The following is a 15,446-nucleotide window of genomic DNA, read 5'->3' on the forward strand; positions in this document are numbered from 1 at the left end:
CCCTGGCCGCAAGGTGACCGGGGCGGAAAAGCGGCAGACGGTGTTTACGTCCGCCGTGGTCCCCCCCGCCATAGTAATATGGCGGGGGGGAAATGGGTGGCGGCCGGGCATGAATGTCGGGCGGGTCGCCACCGCCACCATGGCGGTGGCGATCTGCCTGACATCGTAATGGGCCCCCAAGTATCCATCAAGCGAGCTACCGACAATAATATTGCTGAATTCCTGAATTCATGGAGTAAAAAATAATTCACTACCAGTAAATATAAGATGTGCTCATACACCACTTCACCACAAAAGCAACATACCTGGAAAATATCTAAAAAAGAAGGAGTATCAATTCACACACTGAACACACAAACAGGTCAAAGAAAGAGGGTACTCCTCTTCAACCTCTTAACGCCTTAAGACTTAATACCTCAAAAAAGCAAGCGGCTCTGCCGGATCACCAGCAGATCCATGTACTGCTCATACATTTAAAAGTATTGTCTATATCTCTTTCTCTTCGTGCTCTCAACCAGGCAGGAGCTTCGAAGCATACGAGCAGTCACCGCCGACACTGTTCAACCCATATAATCGCCACCATGGTTTGGAGGGTATTCTTTGATGTCACGGCTGATGGCGCCGCCTTGGGACGCATCGAAATGGAGCTCCGGGATGATGTTGTGCCAAAGACAGCCAGGAACTTCAGAGCCCTGTGCACAATGGAAAAAGGGTTTGGTTTCAAGGGATCGTGCTTCCACAGAATCATTCCCAAGTTCATGTGTCAGGGTGGTGACTTCACGAACCGCAATGGAACCGGTGGAAAATCAATCTATGGTGCCAAGTTTGCCGACGAGAACTTCACACTCAAACATACTGGCGCTGGAATTCTGTCCATGGCTAATGCTGGGCCCAACATGAACGGTTCTCAGTTCTTCATTTGCACTGCCAAGACCATGTGGTTGGATGGCAAGCACGTCGTATTTGGCTTCGTCGTAAAAGGCATGGATGTTTTAAGTGCAATGGAGAAGTTTCACTCAAGCTCCGGGAAGATGTCAAAAAAGATAGTGATGCTGTAGTCTATTTCCTGGCTCACCTCCGATCATTCCTTGTGTAGCTGGTGAAAAGACCACCCATGTCACTTGGTTTAGTCTTCAGTCTTACTTGTGCTCTCCAATGAACTGCATCTGTTGGATTTCTCTGGCTGTCCCCTTTATACCCTTTCCGAACGTCAATGTAGCCTGCAGAATTACATGAAAATAAAGAGATTAAACCGTTAAAACAAAAAAAAGTATTGTCTATAAAAGCTCTGCAGCCATCCAGGTTAGAGCAATCATTAACCATTCCTTGAGTACTGAAACCATAACAAGTTAACTAATCATTACATATATAAAACCAATCCTAAAAACTTGCCTTGATCCTACTGTTTCTTCTAACGTCCAATTCACAGGAGTCTATTCTTTGACAAATGTATAGAAAGATCTGCCTTCAGTCACTGTCAACATCCAAAGATGATAATAAATTACTCTCTGGCCACCAAACCAGATTTTGTCTTTGCTGTGGCACTGGACCAGCATTGATCACCACATGGAATGATACAGTAGCTTCAAAGAATTAGAGGTCTACCTATGTCTTGATCTCTCAGCTCCTTTTGATCAGTTCATCACCCTATATTCCTACGAATGCTTTACAACATAGGAATTTATGGAGCTGTCAAGAGCTGGATTACCTCTTATCTCTATGAAAGATCTTTCATTATCTCACTTTCTCTTTTCATCTTGGCACCATTCAACACCATTGCTCGAATATTTCAAGGCTTGACCATTGTTCTCTTGAATACACTCGTCAATGTTTACCTTACTCTTCTACCTAAGCTCATTTTACCTTCATCCTCAGCTTTTACAGCAATGTAGATGGAACACAAACAATATTAAAGCATTCCTTCCACCGTTCCCAATCCACTTTTGGCAACCCTCAGGACTACAGTGCCTAAGAAATTAAGTTTTGCCACTTCTCTGAAGATATGCTGTTTTATGAATACTTTGCGGGTCTTCCCCAAGGTATTGTGGTACAAGCCTCATAAGGAATACTGGTTCCCTGTAAAGCATAGACCCAGTCCCTACCCGACTCTCACACAGAATCAACCCAGAAGCATCCACATGACCTTCACTCAACTATCTCCACCTTCTATATGCAAGTAATGTTGTCTTTAAATGTACCATGTTTCTTTTTTGCTTATTTACAAATTCTTTTTAAAGTTTTGATTAGGGGATGGCCCGCTACCCTGTATAACTGGTAGGCCATAACTAACAACCACAATGAACATGCTTAATTTTACCCATGGAGATTGTGAATGGTAATTTCTATGCAGTCACACAGGAAGTTGCAGCTAAATCTGATCTCAGTGTGACGGTGTAGCCGTGCACTGCTGACATACATTTGCTCTGGCAGAGCTCTTTATATCTCAATGTTCTTGTGTAGTCGTTATACAAGAGCCTCCACTGGTCATCTGGAACTTTGGTTGTCAACTGAAAGCGTTTGAAAGGAGCTAGCATCTACCACACATTTCAATAACAGTGAAACCAATGAGGCTTCACAACAATGACTGGGAGGATGGTGTCCAAACCATGGACATTTATTAGATAAAATTAAAGGTTACAGATCAATTAGTCTCAAAATTATGAATATCTATATAATTATGCAATTTAAATTTGTAGTTGATACAGAAAAAAGATGCTGAATATAATAAATAAAGATCACAAAATATAAGTGGATTGGTTCCATAATGCATATTCCCTATTCTAAATAAAGCATTGTGTAATTGGCAAGGTGAAGTTTGATGAGGAAGGTGTCAGCATCAGAAGAACTAAATTAAGGTTCTTCGGGAAAGAAATGGCCATTCAAGGATGAAGGTCAACAGCTAGGCAGTGAAAATCAGTAGAGGTGAGAAAGGTCCTCTCTGCAAAGTCAGGGCAGGATCTGATAAACTATTCTCAGAAACATACAATTAATAAGCAATGGAAAGTTCTGGAAGCTTTTTAATCAACTCCCTTTAGATGGTCCAATCAGGAGACAATGTTCTCTGGGAGCAGGTAGATTATACAGGTTCTCTGGGTCAGACAAACAAGTATGAAGCTGCACGGCCTTGAAGTTAGCAACAGTTCAGTCAACCTGGTACAGGAACTCTGTCCCATCCGCATGAGTGGACTTCAAGGGTCATAAGGCTGACCTCCTGTTATAGCTACAGGACACAACAGGATACAAGAGGCCTTTTCCTGCAGCTTCTCAGCTGAGCAGGGGCAACTGGATCTGGCCTGAACCCTGCTGTTTGGACTCTGCCTGACACCCTATGAGTCTCTAAGTGCCTACCAACGAGGTCCTAGGTGAGTTTAGAAGTATATTCCTGTGTAAAGGACTAAAGCCAAAAGGTAAAATATTTGTCCAGGACGCACCTGGTTTGTGTTTCAGACCCTCGCTCCATCATGGTCAGTGTCAACCTGTGCCAATGTTACGGACTACCTCTGCCTTTGATTATCATTGGCACTTTATGCTTCTTGGTGCTATTCCTACTTAAAACATTAAAAACTCATACCTCAGTTTCCTATAACAGGATTTTTGCCATTTTGCAGTTTTTCTGTTTATTATATTTTACTCTGTTTTTCTAATTTAGTTTGGGATATTTATTGATTTGCATTTTGAATATATTACTGTTTTGGTCCTGCATAAATACTTTACACATTGCTCTAAGTTAAACGTGTCTGTTCTGTGCCATTACTGCCATGTAGATGACCACATGTTCATTTAGTGACTTTGAGGGTTCATCCTGACAAGGGCGTTGATTGTTCCTTTAGGTGGGTAATCATCTACTCCAAATAATCTAATTTCCTACAGCATCCAAGAGCAGGACTTGCAAGGACACACCGACACAAGCGTCCACTCACACAATAACGAGAGCATGTGTGCAAGGTCATATTTCCCTAAGCACACACTCATCGTATTGACCAGTGATTTGGATTGCTGTACTGTGCTCCTGAAACTGCAGATTCTCCAAACTGCAGCAGGTGGCAGGCTACTATGGTCTACATAGTGTCAAGACCGCAGGACAAAACAAATGGCTAAAAGCCACATCAATGAACAACAGCTACTGTCTTTTCCACAATGGTCTTGGGAATGGATGTCCCATAGGAACTTAGCATCACTTGAGAGCTCTATAGCAGTACATGGTTACTACTTAAATCTCGATTGCTTATTTCATTTTAACAATGTTACTGTTAGTGAAGTTTTGCACTATTGTATTTCGTACTATCTGAGTAAGCACTGGTTCTAATCATATATAGTTGCTTGTGTGCAGGTACTGTGAAGAAGATGATTGCAGAAGACTGGAGTACATGTTGTGGTTTCATTACAGAAATCTTAAGATCTATTTTGTACCCGACACCATCATTGTCACTTTCCTCCTACCACTGTGTCCGCAACATGTAAACAATAAAAAAAAAACACTGTGGGAGGCCTGAAAGTTGTTGAATACAAAAATTGCCATTATACAAGTGAAAAAAATAGTAAACTATTGCCATTTCAACCGACTAGGGAATACACCCAAAATCATATTGGAGCATGTAATTCTAAAATCCATAGATTTTGATGACATTTTTATACACTTTTTAAGACGCTGCCTACCTATGTGAAAGACATTTTGGGGACTTTCAGAAAGTTGCCTTGGGAATGCATTCTGCCCGTAGCTTGCTATTGGCTTTGTAGTTTGTAACTCATATCTTCTGGCTTTTGATTTGCTGTCTTTATTTGCTTTAGGTTGTGCAGCTTGTGCTCGTACCGTGCCACGCTAAAGTCATGTGTACAGTATTCTTCCACAAACTTGCTTTCTGTAATAAACAGGCCTTTAAACCTTGTTCTTATCTCATCACATTTGCTGGGCATTCAAAGTTCCAGGTCAAATGTCAAGCTGTATTTGGTGGGAGCCTGGTGGTTTATTTTTCTTGCTTTCAGCTGACTTCAAAGTGATAGTGTTTATAGGAAAGAGGAATGCAGTGTACTTTCTTCATGGAGCATTCTTGTGTCCTTTTTTATTATTTTAGACACATCCATCTCAACAGGTATCTCGTTCTTCTGCACAAAACATTTGCACACTTTTAGCAACATTCCTCTTCTTTGGTAAGCCCATTTAATTTGTGAAGCAGCCTTTTTAGGAACAAAGTACAAAACTGCATTTCGGTCTCCATGTCAGCCTAATATGCTGATTTTGGGGCAATTTACACTGTTTATGGCCAATTCATTGTCAAGCACAGGTTAGGATTCTTTCCAAGGAAGGAGCCTACCACACTGTAACACAATTTTACAATGCTTAGTTTTCACTTTGATGTGTAAAGCATATGCTTTATTTATGACACCTGTGGCAACTCGTTTGGGAGAGTTGGATTAGTTTAAAGGCATTTTTAATTAAAGCTTTTGTTTTTATGTTTTGCTAAATATGTATTCCTTCTGAAACAATGCCTTTTTCGGGACATATATATTACTGGATATAAACAATTTCCTCACTTTTCCTTGCAGATACTGGGGTCAGGATTTCAATGGTGCAGCAGGTGCAGTGGCACAGGGTCCAAAAGGTTTATGAAGCCCACCGAGCACTGATTATTGTGATATTTTACTACTAAACCAGCAGTCACAAGTGCAGTTACCTTTGAGGCGCTAGGGTCATGATTTGATGGGTGCAGCGGCACAGGCGCCAAAAGGTCTAGGATCCTCTCTGAACACAAATAATTGCTATATATTTTACTACTAAATAAGCAGCCACGAGTGGAGTTACCTAGCAGGCACTAGGGTCATGATTTGAATGGTGCAGCAGGTGCAGTGCTTCAGGCACCCAGGGAACACCAATTATTTCTATATTCTACTACTAAACATACAGCCTCAAGTGCAGTTACCTTCCAGGCGCAAGAATCGTGATTTGAATGGTGCAGCAGGTGCAGTGGAACAGTGGCCTAAAGACCTAGGAAACCCACCGAACATTGATTATTACTAGATTGTACTACGAAACAAGCAGTCACAAGTGCAGTTACCTTCCAGGTGCAAGAATCATGATTTGAATGGTGCAGCATGTGCAGTGGCACAGGGGCCTAAAGGCCTAGGAAACCCACAGGACACTGATCATTACTAGATTTTACTACTAAACCAGGAGTCACAATTTCAGTTACCTTGCAAGCGCAAGGATCGTGATTTGAATGGTGCAGCAGGTGCCGTGTCCCAGGGGCCAAAAGGTCTAGAAAACCCACTGAACACCGTTTATTGCTAGATTTCACTACTAAACAAGTGATCGCAGTTACCTCGCAGGCACTGGGGCCATGATTTGAATGGTGCAAAAGGTGCAGAATCACAGGGGCCAAAAGCTCCAAGAAACCCATAGAACACTGATTATTGCTATATTTTACTACTGAATAAGCAGTCACAAGTGAATTTGCCTCGCAGGCACTAGGGCCATGATTTGAATGATGCAGCAGGTGCAGTGGCACAGGCGCCAAAAACTCTAGGACACCCACTGAACACTGATCATTGCTATATGTTACTACTAAACAAGCAGTCACAAGTGCAGTAACATTGTAGGCACTGGGGCCATGATTTGAACGGTGCAGCAGACGCTAAAAGATTTTGGAAACCCACTGAACACCGATTATTGCTAGGGTTTACTACTAAACAAGCAGTCACAAGAGCAGTTACCTTGCAGGCACTGGGCTAAGTGCAGCAGCTGCAGTGGCACAGGGACCAAAAGGACTAAGTAACCCACTGAACAACGATTATTGCTGTACTTTACTAAACAAGCAGTCAGGAGTGCATTTTTTATTTTGTAATCATTGTACCAAAAGTAACACATAGCCCATGTGAGAAAATGGGGTTCTGTTGCAGTATCCCCCCCTCACACACTTTTTGCCTGGCTTTTGATGCAACTTTGACTTAGAGTACTTGGTCCCTGCTGTCCATGTTCCCAGTACCAATGTTCTTTCCATAAAACAAACTCCCAATTGGTACGTCTGCCCCTTTAAGTCCCTAGTAACTGTTAACGTGGGTACCTAGGGTCTGACAACTGAAGAGGGTCCATTGGGATCCCCTTCACTGGGACCATGTCACTGCCCTTGCAGCCTGCATGCCCCTGTGAGGAAGAAAACCACAAAGTTGATATAGCACCCTGTCTGGGTGTCATGCCGGCTAAAACTGCCTGGCAAATTAGGTAAGTCACCCCTCTAGCAGCCCTCACAGCCCTAAAGCAGGATGCGCTATACTACAGGTGAGGGCATCTCTGCACAAGCAGATCCACCCCTACAATACTGGGCACCATTTCCTAATATCGTAAGTGTCAGAAAAGCCATAGAGAGTACATGGGCTGAGAACTCGACATCTCAAGTTCCACAGTGTCATAATGGCTTCACTAAATACAGGAGTGTTTGGTACCAAACTACTCCGTTCAATAAACCCACACTGATGCCAGTGTGGGGTTTATTGTACCATGTACCCAGAGGTGCCCCTTGAATCCCTTACAGCCCTGGTGTGGTCTCTGACCGGCTGTAGGCAGCTAGCCACCAACAGACATGCTTCTGGAGCCCTTGCTAGATAGCTCCTGCTCTCAGGGACCAGAAACAATGCACATCCTGGGCAGTTGTCATGCCTCCTCCACCGGGATGAACCAGTGCTCAAAGAAGGGAAACTTCACAGGCCTGCAGTCTTTGTCATGAGCACCCCCCCCACCCAAGCCTCTGCTGCTAGCAGCAGATGGCAGCCCATGGTTTACACACACCACTACGGGTGGGAAAACTCAAAAAGATAATTGTGCCCCACCTCTTCCAACCCCAACCCTCAGGTGGGGGGATGGGAAGCGAGGTGAAGCACACTTTTCAGTCCCCGCAATCTTGAGAATGGGAGGACCAATTCAATCAATGCTTGGTCCATGGCCTCTCTAACAGGTGGGTGGCATAATAGAGGGTATATTAGCCCTTGCGCAGTGCCTATTGGCCCTACCTACTTCTCCCCTACAACACCTCCTAAATTTAGTATTTAGGTGGCTCCCCTAGACTTGGACCCCAGATCTGCGATGACCTAAGAAGCAAGAAACCACTCTGCAGCCGAAGTTAGAAGACAACTGGTTTGGTCCCAGCCCTACCGGCCTGTCTCCAACTTCGACGAAGAACTACAAAAACCGTCACAGTTGAGGACTGACACTGGTGTCGACACAACTCACTGCTACCAAAGCTCTCCCAAAGACTGCAGTGGTAGAGGACCGGCACTTGTCTCGACGTGACTCTACCCTGCCCACAGAACACCCTGCAACTAGACGACCTCGAGGGATCCTCGCTGCCCACCACCCGAGTTGCCCACAGCTCTGGGACTGAGAGCCCATACCCTTCTGCTAGTGGCCCTGCCATCCGAACTACAGCCATCGGCCGCGAGGATACCTGTTTTGGCCTCCTGCTGAAAACCTATCTCGCTCCTTGCCTCTGCCGACTGCGAGGGTGAAGAACACTGCCGTTATCGGCCGCCATGGTGAAGGTATCAAAATTTGCACTGTTCAAGTGCCCTAGTCCTCCATGACTGACCCGCACTCTGTTTGGGTCTGACCACCAAAGGACTGGAACAGTAAGTTGTATGCTCACTTGATACACCCCTCACTCAATTCCCTCCTCAGGAATCTTGAACTATTTGAATAGTGCACTGACGATTTTTAACGTGAAAATTTGTTTACTTACACCATACTTACTTTGTTATGAAGCCTTTGTCTTAAATAAAAATACAAACAAAGTATAATTTTACTAAATTTATCTGGATCTCCTGGAGACGTGTGTCCATTTTTGATCATGTGTATGCAATAACTGTCCCACGCGCTGTGTTAGGCCTAAGGCGGCTCACCCGAACTACCACTAATAGAGCACTTTGGGTTTTGCATTGAGCCCTGTACACTTTTGGGGAACCACTGGACTTTGTGCAAGGTATTACCACCTAGTGATAATATCACATACAGAGCCGGCTTCCTACAGCATCACTGTAATAAAAGCTGTAACCTATTGGGCTTTTCTGTCTACCTACAACTTATGTTACATTCAACGCATTCTTTATAAAATAAAATAAATAAATGACACATTTTCACCATTTTTGTATGGTCCTAAAATGGTTCTGAATCTGGAGACACTAACCCCTTTGGCAAGGGCATTCTATAAAAGTAGCACTTCAGCCGTTGTAAACACTATATAAATACTTAGAACTTACCAAATGGCATTCCATGCCAAGAATTGGCAAAGCCAATTGTTCTCGCCTATGCCATTTCTATTGGCTTTGTCAATGTGGTTTTAGCCATATTATTCAGCAGTGCTAGCTTCAGTGCAGCATAACTGACATTTTTTTTTCAAGCGCAGTAACACAGACGCTGGGTATGTCATACAGCTTTTTTACATTACTTCCAGTTATTTGCAAGATAGCTATCAAAAAAAATACCGAAGCCAATAAATCTCACAGAGGCAAGACCTATTGGTTTTGCCAATGCTTGTTTTTAATGAAAGTAAATGAAAGCGAGAACACACGACTGATACTGTTACTTTAAGGGAAACTGACTAAAGAGCAGATAGTAGAAAATACTCATGAGAAGAAATGTGAAAAATTCTTCAGAACAAGATACAATAATACAAACAAGCACTGAGTCCAACCATGTTGTGATGCTATTTTTAAGTCGCAGCAAAACACACAAGATGATGGACGGAATGTTGCACATTGGCAAAACATTCACCCCAAGTCACAGATCTGGGTTTAATCCATCGTTATTTTGCTCACCAAGCCACCCAGTTCAGACATGGCCATATGCAAATCAGTCTTGACCCTGTGCCTCATGGGAACAGTCCAGACCGAACTGCCAAGCCATGTCTTCCCTGGACTGGAATCAAGCATCCTAGGACCGGCTTCTGGCTATCAGCCATCTGCAGCCAGGATAGCTTGACTCCAGTGGCGTAGTGAGCACGGGACCCACGTCTGGGCTGACCCTTCCCACATAGGGTGAACAACAAAACACATAAGATGATGGATGGAATGTTGCACATTGGCAAAACATTCACCCCCAGTCACAGATCTGGGTTTAATCCATTGTTATTTTGCTCACCAAGCCACCCCAGTTCAGACATGTCCATATGCAAATCAGTCTGACCCTGTGCCTCATGGGAACAGTCCAGCCCGAACTGCCAAGCCATGTCTTTCCTGGACCGGAATCAAGCATCCTAGGACCTGTTTCTGGCTATCAGCCGTCTTCAGCCACGATAGCTTGACTCCAGTGGCGTAGTGAGCACGGGACCCAAGTCTGGGCATACCCTTCCCACATAGGGTGAACAGTAAAACACACAAGATGATGTACGGAATGTTGTACATTGGCAAAACATTCACCCCCAGTCACAGATCTGGGTTTAATCTATTGTATTTTGCTCACCAAGCCACCCCAGGTCAGACATGGCCATATGCAAATCAGTCTTTACCATGTGCCTCATGGGAATAGTCCAGCCCGAACTGCCAGGCCATGTCTTCCCTGAACCGGAATCAAGCTTCTGTAGTAGGGGATCTCTGTGTATAGTCATAATCTAGGGAATAGTCCCGCCCATGTGCGTGGACCCCGGAGCAATCAAAAATAATCTCTTACAGTCTCAAAAAATGCAGAAATGCATAGACACTTAAGAGAGAATTTAAAGACAGATAATGCAGCCTAAAAGGCTACACTGTCCAGTACTTCAACTAGAAATTCCACCATAAAATCCACAAAACAGCAAAAGCCTGTACGGATTTCCATTGCTTTAACAGCAAACTCCTTCAGGAATGATAGAGAGAAGAACCTGGACAGACAAGCCCCATAGGCTGCCATTATGTGGCTCAGAACAGGACACTGTGCCTTTAAGAGAATCTTCCAGAACCTTCTCCCAGTATCCCAGAATGCATAGCAGGTCCAACTTACTTTCAGTTCTTTTTTCCGGATCCTGCAAGCAGGACCCTGGAGCATTGAGCTCTCCCTTTTCAAGGGTTTTGTTGGTGTTTTTTCACTAAATTCGATTTTGTGTACTTTTAAAGTACTCTGGTGACTTTCTTCTTGGTTTTCTGTACCCTTTTGTTGTCCATAATGCCTGCATTATTTGACAAATGCCCGGAGTGCTCCAGGAAGAAGGCCAAGTCAGATCCCCATGAGGTGTGTATCCTCTGCCTTCCCTCTTCCCACATCCCAGAGGAGTGTGAGATCTGTAAAGGCTTCTCTGGCAGGACCCTGAAGGACAGGAGGAAGATCAGACTTCAGGGCCTTGAAGAGAGAAGACTGAAGGCTCAAGGTGGGTCTGGAGGGGCTTCTTCTGCCCATGCTGAGGCCTCTGGGGGGCTCCCCAGGGGCAGGAAGTCCAGCAAACGTCCACTGTCTCCGTCTGGGTCGGTTGCACTGACCACGACATCGAGAGGAAGGTCCACTGCCAGTTCCCGGTCTCCCCAGGGTTTGGGTCAAGAAAACGTCGCCCGTCGACGTCGAGGGACTTACACAGGCGGCCGTCGAACCCCGTGACGATTTCTTAGTCATCGCCGTCGGCGTCGAGTGGACGACATCAAAGGACCCGGCGTCGGCGCTCGCCGTCGAGGCGACACCGCCGTTCGCCGTCAAGGGCGAGGACATCGCCGTCGTCGAGGGGATCCTCGTCGTCGAGGCCGCCGTCGAAGCGGACATGGTCGCCGTCGAGGCAGAAGAGGTCTCCGGCGAAGTAGAAGTCGACGTAGAGGCGATCGAGGTCGCCGTCGAGGCGGTCGAGGCCGCCTTCGAGGCGTAAGCGCTCGCCGTCGAGGTATAGAGGATCGTCCATCTGGTCAGGATCGACGTCGAGGCATAGAAGCCGGTCGACGCCGAGGCGTGTGAAACGGTCGACGCCGAAGGGCCGCTCGACGTCGAGGGGACCACGTTCGACGTCTGGACACCGGTCTTCGACGTCGGGGGGTCGTAAAGACAGGCCGAGGACTGTGGGGGGCTCCCCTCAGTCCGGAAAGGGTGGTGGGTCGCCGGGATCGGTGTACTCAGAGGTGTATACCCCGAAGAAAGCTATTACACCTCCTCCTCCTCCTCCTTTGCCTAGAGGTCCTCCTCCGAGGGCTCCAACCCCTCCTCCATTGCCTCCTCTGCCTGCTCTTCCGTCAGGACCACAGGCCCCTGTGCCTGGTGCTCCTCCTCCGGTTCCTCCGAGATCGGTGTCATTGCCCACACTTCCGACACCTCCGAAGAAGACTCCTAAGTCAAAGGTTCCTCCTCAGCCCAAGACGACCGTCCCGGGGAAGCCGGCAGAGCTTCCCAGACCCAGGAGATCGAGGTCGCGCTCAGGGAAGAGAGACAGATCTAGGAGTAGACACGGATCCTCCACTAGATCCAGACATCGCCATAGGAGGCATAGGTCCAGGTCCCGTTCGACCTCTAGGACCCGTTCATATTCACCTACATTGTCGGATTCACCGGAGACGAGGGTGTCTCCGATAGATGACATTGGCACGTTCCAGGAGGTTCTCCTGAGGGGGGCGGCGAAGTTGGGGATCAAGGTGACGCCCCTACGCCGACGACTTCTGTGATCTTCGAGACTTTGCACAAGAAGCACCTGTCTCGCCCCCTACTGCCTTTGGTGCCAGGACTGGTTGAGCCTGCTGAACAGCTCTTCCTTACGCCGGCGGTGGTGAAAGCCGCTCCCTCCAGGCTTGTCAAGAAGTACAGGGCGCCAGAGTCGGACCCGGCCTTCTTACGGAGGGATCCAGTGCCTGATTCGGTGATTGTGACGGTGGCTAGGAAACTACATGCTACCTCCCCGTCCTCCACTGTGCCTCCGGATAAGGAGAGCCGCTGGATTGACTCAGCTGGAAGGAAGGCGTGTGGTACGTCTTCCACGACGATGAAGGCCTCCAGCGACTCGGCGTTGCTGGGGCGGTACGACCGTGCGCTGTGGGATTCCATGGAACAGTTTGCGGACCTTGTCCAGCGGGACAGGAAAGAGGACTTCATGGAGATCGTCCAGGAAGGGATGCTGGTTTCGAACCAAGCCATCAGCGCCGCGACGGATATCTCCCTGTTGGCCGCACATGGATACTGCCACGGTATCAATCAGAGACGCCATGCTTGGCTCCGGCTGACGTCGCTCAAGCCTGAAGCGCAACAGCGAGTGGCAAATCTGCCGTTTTCCGGCGACACCCTCTTCGGGAAACATGCAGATGACGAAATGGCCAGGATGAAGGCCGAGGCTGAAACCCTGACGGCTGTGGGCTTGGAGAAGCCCAAAGACAAGAAACCCTACCGCCAGTTCCAACGACGGTTCGGGTCGCAGGGTAGAGGAAGGGGACAGTCTTCTGGGCAACAGCAGCAGCAGCAGCAACAGCAGCAATACAGAAGACCCTTCCGGAAACGTCAGAGGGGTAGAGGTGGACAGCAGTCCTCTACCGCGAACAAGGGCCCGGCTGGGTCTCGACCCTGAGCGGTTACTACCCCTTCGTCCGTTACCCGCTCCGGTGGGGGGAAGCGTTCAATTTTTTCTGGCAGAGTGGAGAAAAATTACACAAGTGGGTGCTGAATATTGTTTGCAATGGATACAGTCTTCGGTTCACCAGCCCTCCTCCATCGATTCCTCCAGTCAGCTCGCAGTATCAACTGCGCGAGCTCCAGGCGGAGGCCGACATCCTTTTAAGGAAAAGGGCGATAGAAGATGTCCCTCTGTCTCAAAGAGGAAGAGGTCTGTACTCTCGGTTCTTTCTGGTCCGCAAGAAGGACAAGAACGAGTTCAGGCCCATTCTGGACTTGCGACAGGCAAACAAATGGATTCGCAGAGAAAAGTTTCACATGCTGTCGTTGCATCAGATTTATTCTCAGCTGCAACGGGGAGACTGGCTTTGCGCCATAGACCTACAGGATGCGTACTTCCATGTGCCCATTGCACACAAACACAGGAAGTTCCTGCAATTTCAAGTCGGCACCAATCACTATCAGTACACGGTACTTCCGTTCGGGCTGAAGTCTGCGCCCTGGACGTTCTCGAAGTACATGGCAGTGGTAGCGGCACACCTGCGGAAGAACAAGGTGTTTGTCTACCCATACCTGGACGATTGGTTGATCAAGGCCTCCTCCTTCTCGGAAGCTCAAGCACACTTCCAGAAGACGTGCGTTCTCTTGAACAAGCTGGGGTTGCACATCAACATGTCCAAGTCTGTCCCGACTCCGGTCCAGTGCATCCAGTACTTGGGAGCCTCCATCGATACGCTGTCGGCAAGCGTGTCTCCTTCGGAAGAGCGACGTTTATCACTCCTTCGGAAGGCTCAGGCTCTCATGTCCTCTCCATCCACGACAGTGAGGACGGTGTCGTCTCTGCTGGGATCGATGGCCTCTTGCATCTTCCTGACACCACATGCGCGGCTGCACATGAGACCGCTGCAGGAGTGCTTGGAAGATCAGTGGGACCAGAGGAGAGGCTCTTGGGACGACAAGATACGACTGTCTCTACATGCTCTTCAGTCTCTGAAGTGGTGGTGTTCAGCCAAGAATCTCCTCAGAGGGGTTCCCTTCCACAAGGACATTCCCAGTCAGACTATCGTGTCGGATGCTTCTCTCCTGGGATGGGGAGCGCACTCCGGAGACCTGCAGATTCAAGGGACGTGGTCCCCGTCGGAGTCCACGTACCACATCAATTTCCTGGAACTCAGGGCTGTTCACTTGGCGCTGAAGGCCTTTCAACCGTCCTTCCGGACCAACTCTCTGCTTGTACAGACGGACAATACGACCACGATGTATTACCTCAACAAGCAGGGGGGCTCGAGATCACGCACTCTGTCTCAGGAGGCGCAGGCGATCTGGCATTGGCTTCTGGCTCGAGGACTCTCGATAACGGCCACTCATCTGCCAGGTGTGCAGAATGTTCAGGTAGACGAGCTGAGCAGACTGATTCAGGAAAACCACGAATGGGTCATAAACGACAAAGTACTAGGAGAAGTCTTCGCAAGGTGGGGAACGCCAGACATAGATCTGTTCGCCACCGCCGAAAACAGCAAATGCCGAGACTTCGCCTCCAGGTACTACCAGCCGGGGACGCTGGGGAACGCGTTATGGATCAACTGGTCGAACAGCTTTCTGTACGCTTTTCCACCCATTCCCCTGATTCCAGCGGTTCTCATCAAGCTCTCCCAATCCTGGGCGAAGATGATTCTGATTGCCCCGGAATGGCCCAGACAGTGGTGGTTCACGGACCTGCTTCACCGGTCTCTCCTTCCTCACATGAAGCTGCCGTGCAGGCCGGACCTTCTCACGAAGTTCGGGGGGCGGATGGTGCACCCCAACCTCTCGTCTTTGAGTTTGGCGGCATGGCTCCTGAAATAGTGCAACATGGCCATTTGAATCTCCCAGAGGATTGTATGGACATACTGAAGGAGGCTAAGCGACCTTCCACTAGGAC

At 47.6% G+C, this 15,446-nt stretch overlaps 1 pseudogene; it reads left to right on the top strand.

Annotated features, from left to right (window-relative positions):
- Positions 1-513: 513 nt before the first annotated feature.
- LOC144762869 (peptidyl-prolyl cis-trans isomerase pseudogene) lies at positions 514-1,058 on the top strand (annotated as a pseudogene).
- Positions 1,059-15,446: the final 14,388 nt, after the last annotated feature.

The sequence above is a fragment of the Lissotriton helveticus genome, chromosome 6 (assembly GCF_964261635.1).
Source record: "Lissotriton helveticus chromosome 6, aLisHel1.1, whole genome shotgun sequence".
Lineage (NCBI taxonomy): Eukaryota > Metazoa > Chordata > Amphibia > Caudata > Salamandridae > Lissotriton > Lissotriton helveticus.